Source organism: Halichoerus grypus, chromosome 9, assembly GCF_964656455.1.
Source record: "Halichoerus grypus chromosome 9, mHalGry1.hap1.1, whole genome shotgun sequence".
NCBI classification, from domain to species: Eukaryota; Metazoa; Chordata; class Mammalia; order Carnivora; family Phocidae; genus Halichoerus; species Halichoerus grypus.
The window spans coordinates 29,571,790-29,586,409 of NC_135720.1; the positions used below are offsets into that span (position 1 = coordinate 29,571,790).

Genomic DNA, 14,620 nt, shown 5'->3' on the forward strand with positions numbered 1-14,620 from the left:
TCATGCTATTTCAGTTGATTAACTTACAAAAATAATATCTACTAATTTGAACTATTTAGACATTACAGAAGTATCTAAAGTAAAACTAATACTTTCTCCTTCCCCTTACAGCTGTATAGTCTCTTGCCCCTTGGTGATCACTCTTAACAATTTGTATTTTAATTATCTGTATAGAAATGTATAAACATGCCTGTAACTGATATGAGTCCCCAACTTTGATAAAGAAGACATATAACAATTTTTCTTCAACTCAAGTTAATTTCTAGTTCGAGACTCCTTCGTATCAGTTAGATGGCCACTCAGCCTCAGTTAGTGTGGACTATGCTCCTTTTTCCTGTAGTTATGTCTACATTTCAGGGGGTTTTATATAGTACCAAGGAATTGAGTGGGAAGTCGAGCATGGACAGCATCTGCTCCTTGGTAACCATAGTAATATTGAGACATCGTTCACTCTATCTGGGCCTTGGCCACCAGTCCCCACAGGTGTGTTGGTCCCTGTTGTCAGACCCTGTCAGGTGCGGTGGTTCAGTGCCTGAGCCATGGCAATCTCTGCCAGGCTGCCTGAGGCTCTACCAGCCCTGGCTCTCTACAGCCATTTCCTCCATGGACTCTTGCCAGCTTCCTTGGCCTCCACCCAGAAACTGAGGCCCAATTTTCCTCTGGTCTTAGATCCCACCAGCCTCACTGGAATTTTCCACTTGCCCAGGGTCTATCTATGGCTTCTGGCATCAACCCTGCTCTTCTGGGCTCACCTCCAACACTCATCACTCTTCTCTCAATACAATCTTGTCTCTCTCCAAGCTGGGTGCATCTCCTCTCCAACCTTCCGTGAGCATCCTTGTACAGTGTTTCATATGTTTGTATTTTTATCTCAGTCAGGCAGTGTGGAGACCCCCTTCTCTTCTCAAAGCCTCAAATGTTTGCAAATGTGATTTTTTTGGAAACTGGTTGCTGAGATGATTCTTCTGTCTACCCATACCTCATTGGGTACAACAAGCCCAGAGCAGCCCAAGGGCTTGAATGGGAGTAAGGGTAGAAGGAGGTAAAAAGTGAACTACTAGAAAAAAAAAAAAATTTATGGTCAATATCTCAAATTATTATCTTATCACAAAAATAAGCACGTCTGTAGGGGAATTATTTAATTTTGCTTTTATTCCAAAATTGGGGTTATACAATATATCAAACTGTAACTTGCACTTTTTTACTTCATATACTTCATATAACAAATACATGCATACATACAGATATGTTTCATTATTCGTAATGGTTTCATAGTAGCATTTGTTCAATTATGTTCCTTGTTGACGGACGGCCAGGTTGTTTTTGTAATTACAAATAATAATAATCATAGCCAATGTTAATTATGGTCTTAAAATTACTAGACAATGTTCTAAGCACTATCTCATTTAATGTTAAAACAACCTCCATAAGATAGATATCATTTTACAGATGAGAAAGTTGAGACATATAAGGATTAAATAACTTACTTAAGGTCACAGCAAGTTGGGATTTGAATCCAAATGAGTCCATCTGGAGACGCCATGCTCTTCCCTACTACGCAGTTCTGTCTTCCCTCCCCTAATTAGCATACTTGTACATATGTTTATATACTTTATTTTTATTGCTGTCCAGTAACTACCCAGAACTGAGAACGTGGGCAAAATTTCCTTGCATTTTTATATCTTAAGATATGTTGGCAGATTACTTTTGGACTGAAGCAATTTACAGAACTACCCCTCGTATTCAGGAGTAATGATTACCCCCCAAGCCTTACCAACACTAGACCTCGGGACTTGTTTGAGTTAAATCATGCTGGCAGGAACACTGCCCCTTCACCCCTAAATGATGACCAGGTGTTTCAATTTTCATTCCCTCATTACTAATGTGAATGTCAAACATCTTAGGCTTATTGGTCCTTTGTAGTTCCTCTGCTGTGAATTGCCTATTCACTACTATCATTTTCTAACTAATTTCAAGAGCTCTTTGTGTACTAGGGATATTAAGCCATTGTTTTATATGCGTTGTAAATATTTTCTCTTAGAAGATCATCTGTTCTGTGCTTTTTACTACATGAAAGTTACACACATTTATTTAATTGACCCTTCCCAGTTTTTCCTTTATAAACAAGCTACACAGCAATCTATAGTATAGTTTTTAAAAACATGTATTCAGTTATTTACCTTCAGTTTCCCATCTTGCCAAAGAAAGCTTTCCTCACTCTATAGCTATACAAATATTTTCCTAATTTTTCTCTAATATCTTTATGGTGTTCCTTATTTTATATTTAGTTTCTTAATATGTCTCGAACTTACTTCTGGATATTTATAAGACAGGAGTTGACATTATTTTCTTTATGTATAGTTACTTATCCCAATCCCACTTATATTTACTTTGAATTGTATGTATAATTAATATTATAGATCCTTCCCCAATGACACCTACTCCCAGATAGACTTGGATCCACTTCAGAACCCTATTCTTTTTCATTTATCTGTCTGTTTTGATTCTGCTCTGATTCTAGTCGCTTTATAGTGAGTTTTGATATCTGTTAAATGAACTACTTCCCCCCACTTCTGAAACAGAACTATAAAGTTCATTAGACATTTCTCTTCTCCAGATATTTAATAATATCACAGTAGGCCATGATGCTACTTCTTATAAATTTTTTTAAAGATTTTAATTATTTATTTGAGAGAGAGAGTGAGAGAAAGAGAAAGAGAGAGAGCCAGTGAGCACAGCCAGGGGAGGGGCAGAGAAGCAGACTCCCCTCTGAGCAGAGAGCCTGACATGGGACTCCATCCCAGGACCCTGGGAGCATGACCTGAGCCAAAGACAGACGCTTAACCAACTGAGCCACCCAGGTGCCCTAAATTGTTTTTTTCATGAATAAAGAAATGCAACTTTTTTAGGCAAATGAAGTTCTTTATGTCGAAAACTTACATGATCTGACATCGTTCAAATTTCATCAAATGAATTGACCTTGAATTTGTATTAAAATTAGCATTTTTTTCCAGCTTTAGATATTGTCCAAGGTCCAGACAATAGGAAAATTAGCTAATTAGGGAAAGAAAGCTAGCAGATTCATGACTGATAAAGATCATTATTTTATTTAAATAGAAAACAATTGAGTTTAACAATAATTTAACAGAAAAGTTAAATACTTAACTATTCTTATAGTACAACGTTTATCATTGGTGTCTCTTCTCCCCCCACCCTGACCTTTACCAATTTGCATCCAGCTTTAATTTGAAAATGTATAAAGAATAGAAAGAATCACATGGTTTTTATTTCAAGCTTCATTAAGGACAAGGGAAAGTTGAAGTTTATTACTCTTTTTAATGCCAAGATCTTAACTAATTTTATATTGAACTCCATGGGTGAGTCGGTACTTATAATTTTTGACTAGGCCATCCTTGTTTGTAAATGCAGCTACATCAGCATATTTCTCTAGATATAATATATATATCTATGTTCAAGTAATCAAAATAGAACCATTCTGCACATAGCATATTACTAATCTATAATCTGGAATTGGCACAACAATGATTCATGTGTTGTAATACCCATTACTGCTTCCTACAAGCTTTGAAAAACTTTATTTTGGGCATAATTCTGTCTCAATATCCCCCACAGTAGATTTTTGCCCTCATTTCCTTTGTATTTATTCTGGGTGGTGTTTGCAAGACTATGAGGATCTATTTTGGTTGGGGACACTGTTCTCTTCCTAGAGGAGGAAGTGAGAGTGCTGTGCTTTGTCTTCAGCTCCAAAGCTGTTAGACAGATCAGACAGGGAGCTCTGTCAGCCAGGCTCCAGGGAGGCTTCTCTCTTCTGATGGAACAACTAAACAATTGTTACTATTTACAATGGGCCAAATGGAGAAATATTCTTAGAACAATAAGAAAAGGGAAAGTCTGCCACTAGGCAGGAAAGAAGGCTTTCAAGCAACATCAAACTTAGAGAATGTGAATATCTTTTAAATGTAAACAGTTTACCGTATCACTTCTCCAAATAACAATACCAAGAGTGCTTGCCATGTGCCCAGCACTTGACAGACACCATTATCTCTCATCCCATATCAACCATACCAGACAAGTATTCTCCCAATCTGACATGTGAAGAAACCAAGGTCAGAGAGGTTATAAGAACTTCTCCATGGCTGGTAAATGTGGAATTCAAACCCAAACTTGTATGATACAATAATTATATAAGAATCTACCTCTTGTTTTAAATTAAAAAGTCGATGAAAAGTTTGCAATTCTTGGTGAGAGAATCTATAATCTCCTTATAGAAAGCACAAGGCATTGAGGGGTTCATTAATAGTTTATGTTCTTTTCCTTTTGGGTTTCCCTGAATACTACCAAGGTGATGGGAACCTGAAGAAAATTTGGTAAAGCTGTGTGTGGTGGCAAAACAGGCTCCTCCTTTGTCACACACATAATGATTCCCCCTTGATCACTCTCAAATTCTGCAAAGGACACAGAGGATGAACTCTTACTTGTTTACAGTAACTTCAAATCTTACAGAGAAGTATGTAAAGATCTAAATTATTAATAACTATCGTACTAATTTTCAACACCACTATTGGGTTATCTGCTGTACACATACAATATATGCAACTGAAAAATAATGGTCTATTGTCAAATAATTAGTCTTCTTTCCATTGGAGTTTTAGCGTTTCACTGAATGTTTCTTTTAAGTGCCAGATCAATGAAACAATTCTTTATCTTAATTTCACATAATTTACAATAGGTGAGAAGGGAAAATAATGGATCTAAAAGTGAGGTATCCATTGGATTGCTTTTGGATATGTAGTAATATACTAGAACAAGTCAATAATTGACTTAATGAGTGCCTTATAATGAATGATGAAGTTACTAGTTGTCTAGTTACTTCAAGAATAAGAACACAAATGATTTTACAGTTCTTTGCTAACTTCTTCTTAGGTTCCACTGTGCCCAATGTGGGCATACTTGACATGTAGGTGGACAAAAGGGTTATTTATATGGTATTATGGGTAGCTCTTTTTCTCACTGCCCAGCACCACACCCCCATTGGAGATTTCCTGGTCTTCAACTCTTGTGTTGGCCTGCCCCCAGTTTTAGAAGTATCCACCTCATGCTCTCATTAGCTCTAGTTGATAACGTTTTCATGGATTAGTTAGTCATTCATTGATTAGCGTCACAGAAAGCAGGATTCTGGGTAAAAAAATGAAAAGGAAGACAAGAGGTGTGCTGTGAAGCTAGGAGAGTGAGGCTGTGGCAATGGCATCTGGAACTCTGCTCAGGGCACTGAACATGAGGACAAGGACAGAGTAGAATGGAGGAGAGAAATAAAGCATGAAAAGAGAAATGATTCCCCAAAGAGAGGGTAGAGGGCTTCCTCATCCTTTTGCCTAAGGTTCCCTGAAGTCGACTGCATCTATTAAAATGATCAATTTACAGAACACACCAGACCTTGACATGGCTGCCATGCCATGCCTATAGTCTCTTCAGAGGGAAACCACGAAATCCACAGCACTTGCTGAGGAAGTTACTCTAGGAAGTTCCACAGGCATAAGTGGCCATGTTTTCCTCCACATCAGCCTGCTACCCACAGACAATTGGACCAGGGTGGGAGCGCCTGCGTGGCTCAGTTAGTTAAGTATAGGACTCTTGATTTAGGCTTAGGTCATGATCTCATGATAGAGATAGAGCCCTGCATCAGGCTCCACGCTCAGTGCGGAGTCGGCTTGAGATTCTCTCTCTCTCTCTTCCTCTGTTCCTCCCCCTGCTCTCTCTAAATAAATAATAAATAAATAAATAAAATCTTAAAGAAAAATTGGAACAGGGTATATCCCTAACCCAAAGGCAGCCAATCTAGTCAGACCAACAGCCTCTGCGGTGGTCTGACAGCAAAAGCTCCGCCCTTTAAGAATGGTGGTGATTATTGGACAACCTGATGCTCTCTCTTGAGACGTTGAACACAAGTTATTTTGTGAAAATAAGCTAGATGGTAGTAGAATACAGCTACACAGAGAGAATACTTGAGAGAAGGCAAGGGAATAATCTAGTCATTAGAACCATGTAGAATCCTGACTCACTTTTCAGAACATAAACTGTGTTCTAGTCTTCGAGGGAAACTTCTGTTCTTGTGATTCTTGGTTGTGAGGCTTCTTTTGGACTCTGGTTTAGATTCTAAATGTTTGAAGAAGAAAGCTGGTCAAGATTCCTGTTTTCCTCACTTCCACAGGTGTCGTTCCACAGAGTATGATACTCTGTCCCAGTCTCTTGGGGTAGAAGAAGTAAATCTCTCTCTTCTTTGCAACCAAAGAGCCGACATAAACAATTACCTAAAATATCTCATCTGCGTCTTTTTTATTTTTCTATGTAAGGTGTCAGGTTATATAAGGTTTTATTAAATGGAACTTTTCCAGTTGTTTTAGTTTAACTTAAAATCCAATGATGAGAAAAATAGGAAATAAGTATACTCACATTCTAAGGAGACATGCTGGGTAAATCCATGTTAGAAACACTGAAAGAAAGCTGAACCAACTGAACAGCCACATTTGGACTAAGATGTCAGAGGAAAATTTGCTGGCCTAATAGGAGGTACTGTTGTTCCATCAAGGAACCCACACCAAGTACAGGGAACCCCCAAGATAATAATTGTATTAGCTAATGTTCTCTAGTGGTGGGCTAGCAGGCTGGAGACTCAGGAAAGCTGATGGTGCACATGAAGTTTGGAGGCAGTCTTCCAGAGAATTCCCTCTTGCTCAGGGAGACTGGCATTTTTGTTCTGTTCGGGCTTTCAGCTGATAAAATGCAGCCTACCGACATTATGGAGAGCAATCGGCTTATTCAAAGTTCACCAATTTAAATGTTAATCTCATCCAAGACACCCTCCGAATTGACACTTAAAATTAACCACCACAATACCTGATAAGGATTAGAGTGGGGAGAGGACCTTTAGTAAGGAGGGACAAGCAAGCAACTCCATAGCTGGCTGGTATTTGTTGAGCTGCGGAAGCTCTATCACCAAGGTGGAGCAGGGCAAGAGAGTCCTTAGGAGAGCTTGACATGTGTCTCCTGTGTTTGAGGTCATTGCAAGCATGGAGTTTAGTCTTGCTTTCTGCTTGAAGAATTCTGCAGGAAAACAGTCAAAGGAAAGCAGGCTTGGGCCATCTAGACTTGGATCATTTGAAGGGCAGCAATAGTCTTGTAAGACATTCTTGTCTTTTCTCTGGTATATTGTTTGCATTTCAAACAATCTTTCTACACTTCAACTGTAATCTCATTATTCCTCAACCTGTTTGTGGCTCCTGGGTGTTCACAGAATAGGGCACTAAATGCAGCAAATGGCTCATGAGCCCTCCATGACCTGTAGCTTCTACCACTCCAGCCTCACTCCCTTTCCCCTCAGCTTCCCCCTCCCAACCCGTTGTGCATGCAGTGTCTCTCCCATGTTGGTCAAATGAACGCTTACACTTACGAAATTCACCTTGCACCACTTGTACAAAACTTACACTCATCACCCTCAGGTTGAGTTGTCCACTCGCTTTCTTATGTTATACTCTTACTGTAGAACCAGTAACACCCTTTTGTACGCATTGGTTTACTTACCACATTTACCCCTTCTAGACTGTAATTTACTTCCAGTCAGAGAACTCTGATTCATCTCTGTGTCCCAGGGCCAGGACACAGAAAGCTCTCAGTTATGTCCGTTGCCTGAATGAGTTAACGAAGTGTCTAGAAACAAAGACATTCAGCTGTTTGAAGAAATATCTGGGAAGAACGGAATTTCAAGACTTCTCAGTACTTCAATATTTCCTACTTTTTATTTCTTCTCCTTCCTAATTTGTAATTTTTCTTTCCCTATGGTAGAAGGCAGTGGTTCTCCAAGTATGGTCTACAGACCCCTAGAAGTCGCCAAGATCCTACTAGAAGGTCTAGGACGTCAACGGTATTTTCATACATTAGGATCTGCTTTTCTCGCTGTTGGACATTTGCACTGAAGCTGGTGCAAAGGCCGTGGTGGGTACCTTCACGTGATTCAGAGTGGTGGAGACAAACTGTACACCATCTGTCGTGGCAGCATCCACGTACTGCCATCCACTCATATTTAAAACAGGAAAAAAAAAAGCCAGTCTTATTTAAGAAAGTCCTAGATGAAGCAATAAACGTTATTCATTTTATTAAAGCTCCACCTTGGAGACCATGTTCTGTCCGAAACAAGAGTACGCGATGGCATTAACGCTGCCCACTGCCATGTGAATTGTCTCAAGGAAAGGCCCCTGGGAGATGACTTGCAGGCTGAACTAGCCAGTCTTTAAATGGAACACTATCTGTACTTGAAAGAACAACTGACAGACAAACTGTGGTTCTTCAGACTTGGGCATCTGGCAGACATTTTCTTGAAAATGAACAAAGTATGTCTGTCATTTCAAAAAAAGACTTGGCAGTATTTGTTGTGAATGATAAATTTGAACTTTCAAGTGAAAATTAGAATTTAGCAAAATTTGTAGCTGCCATTTTGAGCTTGACAGCTTTCCAAAACTCACATCTTTTTTTTGTTCTGATGAGATTGGTGATGATGTTAACAGATGTCATTTTCTTGATACTGTATAAAGACATGCATAATCATTTATAAGATCTGCATATCTCTTGAACCAAGTTTTCCAGATGTCCGATACTTAATATTACAAAAGCCATGAGTAAAATGTTTGTTTAAGGTGCAAGATACATGAATGAGTGTTTTTTAGATGAGCAAATTTTAATGTAGCTATGCAAATTTCATTAATGTAATTTCTGACTTCATGTTGCAACTAACCTTTAAGGAACTACTTCTTGTTGAGTTTTGATATAGTATCAAAGAAGAATATCCATAATTATCTGAAAAATATATTGAAATATTCTTCCCTTTTCCAAACATATGTCCGTGTGAAGTCAGATTTTCTTCATATACTTTAACCAAAACAACATAAAGCAACAAATTGAATGCAGAAGCAGATGTGAAAATCCACCTATTTTCTTTTAAGCCAGACATTAAAAAGATCTACAAAAAAATGTAAAATAAAGTTATGCTTCTCCTTAATTATTTCCATTTCAGAAAAAATAATTAATTTTCCGGAAATATATTACTTACGTTAACAGGTAATAAGTTTAACATTATTTTAAATGCATTAATAAATAACTTTTAAATTGCTCAGTTTTAATTTCTAAGATGGTAAACAGTAATTGACATTATCCACATAAACAAAAGCTCTTTGGGTTCCTCAACAGTTTTTAAAAGTAAAAAGGCAGTTTGAGACCAAACAGTATGAATTACTGCCTTTACCCTTGTCTCTTCTTAAAAAAGGTAGGTAACTCTAAAGAGGGACCATATTTTTGTCTTCAATGAAAAAAAAAAAACCAACAACCAAAAGAACCCCCCCAAAAACAAAAAACAGATACAAAAAATTAAGAAATGCCCAAAGGAAATTTCTGTTTTAAAGTTGAAATCAAAGTTGCAGTTTACATGTTTGAAAAGTAAACTAGAGATCCACATATCCAAAATACTTTCTGGTATATTGATATTTTAGCTAGGAATCCCGCATAGCATATGAATGCAGAGTCAGCTATTAGGTTATATTTAAACTAAGACAATAATTGCATAAACACGTGTAACCATTAAAAGTGCAAAATAAGTCCTCTGATTTGAATTAAGTGAGAGACATTCATATTCTGAAAATACGTGTATTCTTTAATGCCTCCAGATTCAGTTATAAAAGGACTAGGAATTAAACAAACATCTTGTTTGCACTGTTACAGGTCATATACAGTATTCAGATAACAAAAACAAAGCTAAATTTTGAAAAGTCATGCAACAAGCAAGTGCTCACCATTTCTTCAGAACATTTGATAGTATGAGGAAGATTATATTTGGGTGAGAGTGGTAGCTTAATTTTCAGCTCAGTTTCAGCCAAATTCTATTAATTACAATAAGTTTCAACAATGATTGACCTCAATTATTGAGCTTCCAAAATTTGTTTTGTCAAATATTACTCAAAATAGGTTATTATCTCTGACTTAAAATAACTTCATCATTAAGATTTTTGTATATATATATGTATTAAGATTTTGAATATATATATACATATATATAGTGTGTGTGTGTATATATATATATGCATTAAAAGAAAATCGACCTGTACCTTTTGGGTTTTGGTTCAATATTGATGAATGCTTTTCGCTAAGAAGTGTCCTTCAAAGAACAGATATCCTCACAGACCTGAGGTGCTGACCTGTTTTTATTACTATAGTTATATTTCTTTTTTTAAAAAAAGATTTTATTTATTTATTTGAGAGAGAGAGCACAAGCAGGGGGAGCAGCAGAAGGAGAGGGAGAAACAGACTCTGTGCTGAGCAAGGAGCCCGAAATGGGGTTCCATCCCAGGACCCCGGGATCATGACCTGAGTGGAAGGCAGACGCTCAACCAACTGAGCAACCCAGGCGTTATATTTCCTATATATGAGTTATATTTCTTATATAAGGGAGAAACTAAAATTAATTTGTAAACCAACTGCATTAACCAAATTCAATAAAATCCAAGTCAACTAGGCTAGTTGAACAGGATCAATGACGCGGCTTTGCAGAAGTTAAACCACTGCTATCGCTGCCAGCCCGTCGCTCCCACTACTCCAGCAGAGCTCTTTCGGCTCGATATGCCCGTAGTACTGCTATTAAGCTGTCTGATGGCCATCCTCATCCGTGACTTTTTGTTTTAACCTAACTGCCCCAAAACCATCCTGTATACAGGATGCTAGGATATCACTATTCTTTACTCACATTCCTATTAGCCAGAACTCTTGAATTCAGTGGGCACTGGATTCCTGTGACCATTCTCATTTTGACAGTGACCGCCCAAATGATCAATTATTTTTATTATCTTTAGGAATGAAAACACAAAAACTTAACTATTTTGTAGAGAACTTGAGTGACCTCTAGAGTGTGCCTTCAGAGTCCAATTTAGGAACCCAATGTTTCAGATCAGAAAGCTTTGTCTGAAGCAGTAGGAAGTACCCTGCCTGCAGAGGAGGTGCTCAGGGGTGATTTCATTGGAAATACACAAGGTTTTCAAAGCCCTCAGAGCTGGCCTATTGAAAGGTCGCCGGATGGAAAGCCACTCCTTGAAAGAAGATCCTTTTTTGGGGGGGGAAGTGAAATTTTACACACTGATTTCCATTTTTCTAAGAAGGAACTGTATACCTTTCTTCATTAAAAATAGAGTCTCCATGTCAAGAACTCTTTTATTTGCCAATTTTCTATGAAATCACTACTTACTATTTTGTATAAAATATTGTTGTTTTATTATATTATTAGATTATTTATTTTATATATATTTTTAATTTTACATAAGATTCTGGCCAACATTCTGGCCTACTCTGAAATCTAGAGCAGGAGTCAGCAAACTATACCAACTGTGAGTCAAATTTAGCCCACTGTCTGTTCTTGTATAAGTATGAGCAAAGAATGTTTTAAACATTTTCAAAGGGTTGTTTAAAAAAAGAAAGAGAGAAAGAAAGAAAGAGAAAGAAAGATACCCCAATATGAAACAGAGAACGTATGTGGTCCATAAAACACAAAATAGTTACTATCTGGCCCTTTACAGAAAACGTTTGCCAACTTTTCCTTGCGAAAAGCATTGCTTATTTTTAAAAAACAATATTAGTCATATCTTAAGGAAGCATCGATAGCATTCATTTTCTGTCCTCGTTCCCCTTGATCCTCTTTTATTTTTTGTTTACCTGTTCCTCACTATCATATTGAAGGCTTTTAATATATTGCTACATTTGTTAAATGAATTCTACCATTCAGTTTTTATTTTAAAAACAGGTGAGAAGGTGGGTTGCCTGGGTGGCTCAGTCAGTTAAGCAACCAACTCTTGGTTTCAGCTCAGGTCATGATCTCAGGGTCCTGGGATTAAGCCCCACGTCCAGCTCCCCGCTCAGTGGAGAGTCTGGCTTGTCTCCCTCTCTCTGCCTCTCCCTACCCCGCTCATGCTCTCTCTCTAAAATAAATAAATAAATCTTAAAAAAAAAAAAGGTGAGATAGAAAAATCAAAACCGTAGGGGTGCCCGGGTGGCACAGTTGGTTGAGTCTGACTCTAGGTTTTGGCTCAGGTTGTGATCTCATGGGCTGTGGGACTGAGTCCCGAGTTGGGCTCTGCACTCAGCAGGGAATCTACTTGAGAGTCTCTCTCTCTCCCTCCCTGTGCTGCTCCTGCTGGTTCTCTCTCTCTCTCTCTAAAATACATAAATCTTTAAAAAAAAAAAAATCAACACTGTATTTCTATAAACTAGCAATAAATTAGAAATTGAAATTTAATAAAACTACCATTTGCAATTACACTAAAAACACGAAATATATAGGTATAAATCTAACAGAGTAAGTGCAAAGATCTGTATACTGAAAAATACAAAACATTGATGAAAAATATCAAAGAAGATCTAAATAAATGATTATAATACCCAGCACAGACAAGGATATAAAAGAACTGGAACTCTTATACATTGCTGGTAGGAATGCAAAATAGTAAAGCCACTTAAGATAACAGTTTGTCAATCTCTTATAAATGTATGGTTCCATATGTCCTAACAATACTATTCCGAAGTATTCACTCAAGAGAAAGGAAAACTTATGTTTATACAAGAACTAATACATGAATGTTTGTAGTGACTTTATTCATAATTACTCCAAACTGGAAACAACCCAAATATCCTTCAACTGTTGAATGAGTATTTTATGCTAAAACAGATTCAAATAGGGTGATTTGATTCATAAGGCATTCAAGAAAGGGAAAACTATAGGCACAGAAAACTAATGGCTGCCAGGGGGTAGGGGAAGGGTTGACTACAAAAGGGCACAGGAGAATTTTTTGAGGAGATGAAACTATTTTAAATCTGGATTTTGGTGGTGGTTACACATCCGTATGCCTTTGTCAAAACTCCCGGAACAAGACTCCAAATTTTATTGTACATGAATTTTACCTCAATTTAAAAAAATTTTCCAATAAAAAAAAAAGTACGGGATGTAAAAAAAAAAAAAAAAAAGGTGAGAAGGTGATCTATTTTAATCCTCCTATTTAAAAATAAAACACCACTAAAATGAAATAGTTTGATTTTTGATTCATTTTCCTGTAGGTCAGTAATTCTTGAAAAAAAAAACAACCTATTTGCCTTAAATGCCAACGTTCATTCTTCAATGTCTTTGATTTGCGTTCTCATTCTTTTCTTTAATAATTAAAAAGTGGTCACTAATATTCACGAAGTTTGGCAATGACTTGAGGAATGTTTAACCTGAGCTCAGGGCTTCCCAGATGGAGTAAGTAATTGTTAAACTCAGCGAAAGACGTCGGAGCATTAACCTGATTTTCTGAATCTCTTTTCTCAGGAATTAAAGCATGAATAATATTTGTGTGGTAAAATCTAAATGGCTTAATAATCTCTAAGCCTACAGAGAAATTCACTTTCAGAGCTGCAAATGGTTTATAAGCTTTGTTAATAGTCAATTTTAAGTATGATTAAGTGCTTAGGATATTGTTAAGTACCCACGAATTACTTGTTGGTTAACTATGATGATCTCCTTCACCTGACTCAGAGAACACATTTAAATAGCCCAAGAAATGTCATAATTGCTCACTAAGGATATAAAATGTGGTGGGTAGCTATCTGGATTCTTTGTCATCCTTAACAGATTCTGTAACAAAGAACATCCGAAACTAAGTCCTCGGGAAAATGCTATTGCTGGGGAAGGACCGCAACACAGATTGCTGGCGGCAGGGTTTGGTCATGAACATCGCCTTTGAAAGACTAAAGTGAATTATGTTTTGTTCCCTGAAGGCAGATGGGTACTCGTGGAGAGCTTCCTTAAGCAAAAAGTTAGGATCTCTGCCACGTTCTCCACCCCCTCAATGTCTCAGTCTCTTCCATTCCAGAGTTCTCGGCAGGAAGCAGGGGAGGGTCACCAGGAGAGGGAGGCTGTGGGGCACCCTTGGCCGTCTGAGGACTCGATCCACATTAATGTGCGTGTGCCCGCCGGCCCAGGTGGTGAGCCCATCATCACCAGAGACGCCTTGCCCCTTAAAGAGTGCCGATCCAGGACTTAGCTCCAGAAGCCCTGGCAGTCACTGGGGCCGCACCCCACACACCCCTGGCACATGATGTGCCACACCTCCTTTGGCACTAACAGTTGCCAGCTAACAGCTCTGTAAAGGACTTTGGGGGCGGTTGTGCCCTCCTGGCCTCTGGTAAAACGAGTGATGCTCTCTGAGGACATAAAGGGCATTGCCTTCCCCAGCATTTGCAGAATCCTACTGCCCACCTACTAATCCTTTTCTGCAAACTCAAGGCATGATGCCCAGGGCCCCCCGTGGGGGTGGCTGGCAGCCCTCGCTGGCGTCAGGGCAGGGCCTGCTGGGGCTGGCTCTGAGCTCCAGTCTTGCCCTGACTCCTCAGGCCAGCTTGGACCTGAGTTGGGACACGCCCGGCCCCTCAGACTTTATTCCTCCAAGTGTGCATGAGTCAGGGCAGCTGGGATCTCTGGGTCTCAAAGCACCCTCTACTGCATCACCCCCACCCCCACCCCATGACCACACCCCCACCT

At 38.5% G+C, this 14,620-nt stretch overlaps 1 long non-coding RNA gene across 2 annotated transcripts in view; it reads left to right on the plus strand.

Annotated features, from left to right (window-relative positions):
* Nucleotides 1-12,845, plus strand: part of LOC118539105 (uncharacterized) — a 74,566-nt gene extending 61,721 nt beyond the window's left edge. For both annotated transcript variants that reach the window (XR_004918969.2, XR_013441108.1), the window contains one exon: nt 7,861-12,845. This is a non-coding gene — a long non-coding RNA (uncharacterized LOC118539105). The remainder of the gene's footprint in view (nt 1-7,860) is intronic.
* Nucleotides 12,846-14,620: the final 1,775 nt, after the last annotated feature.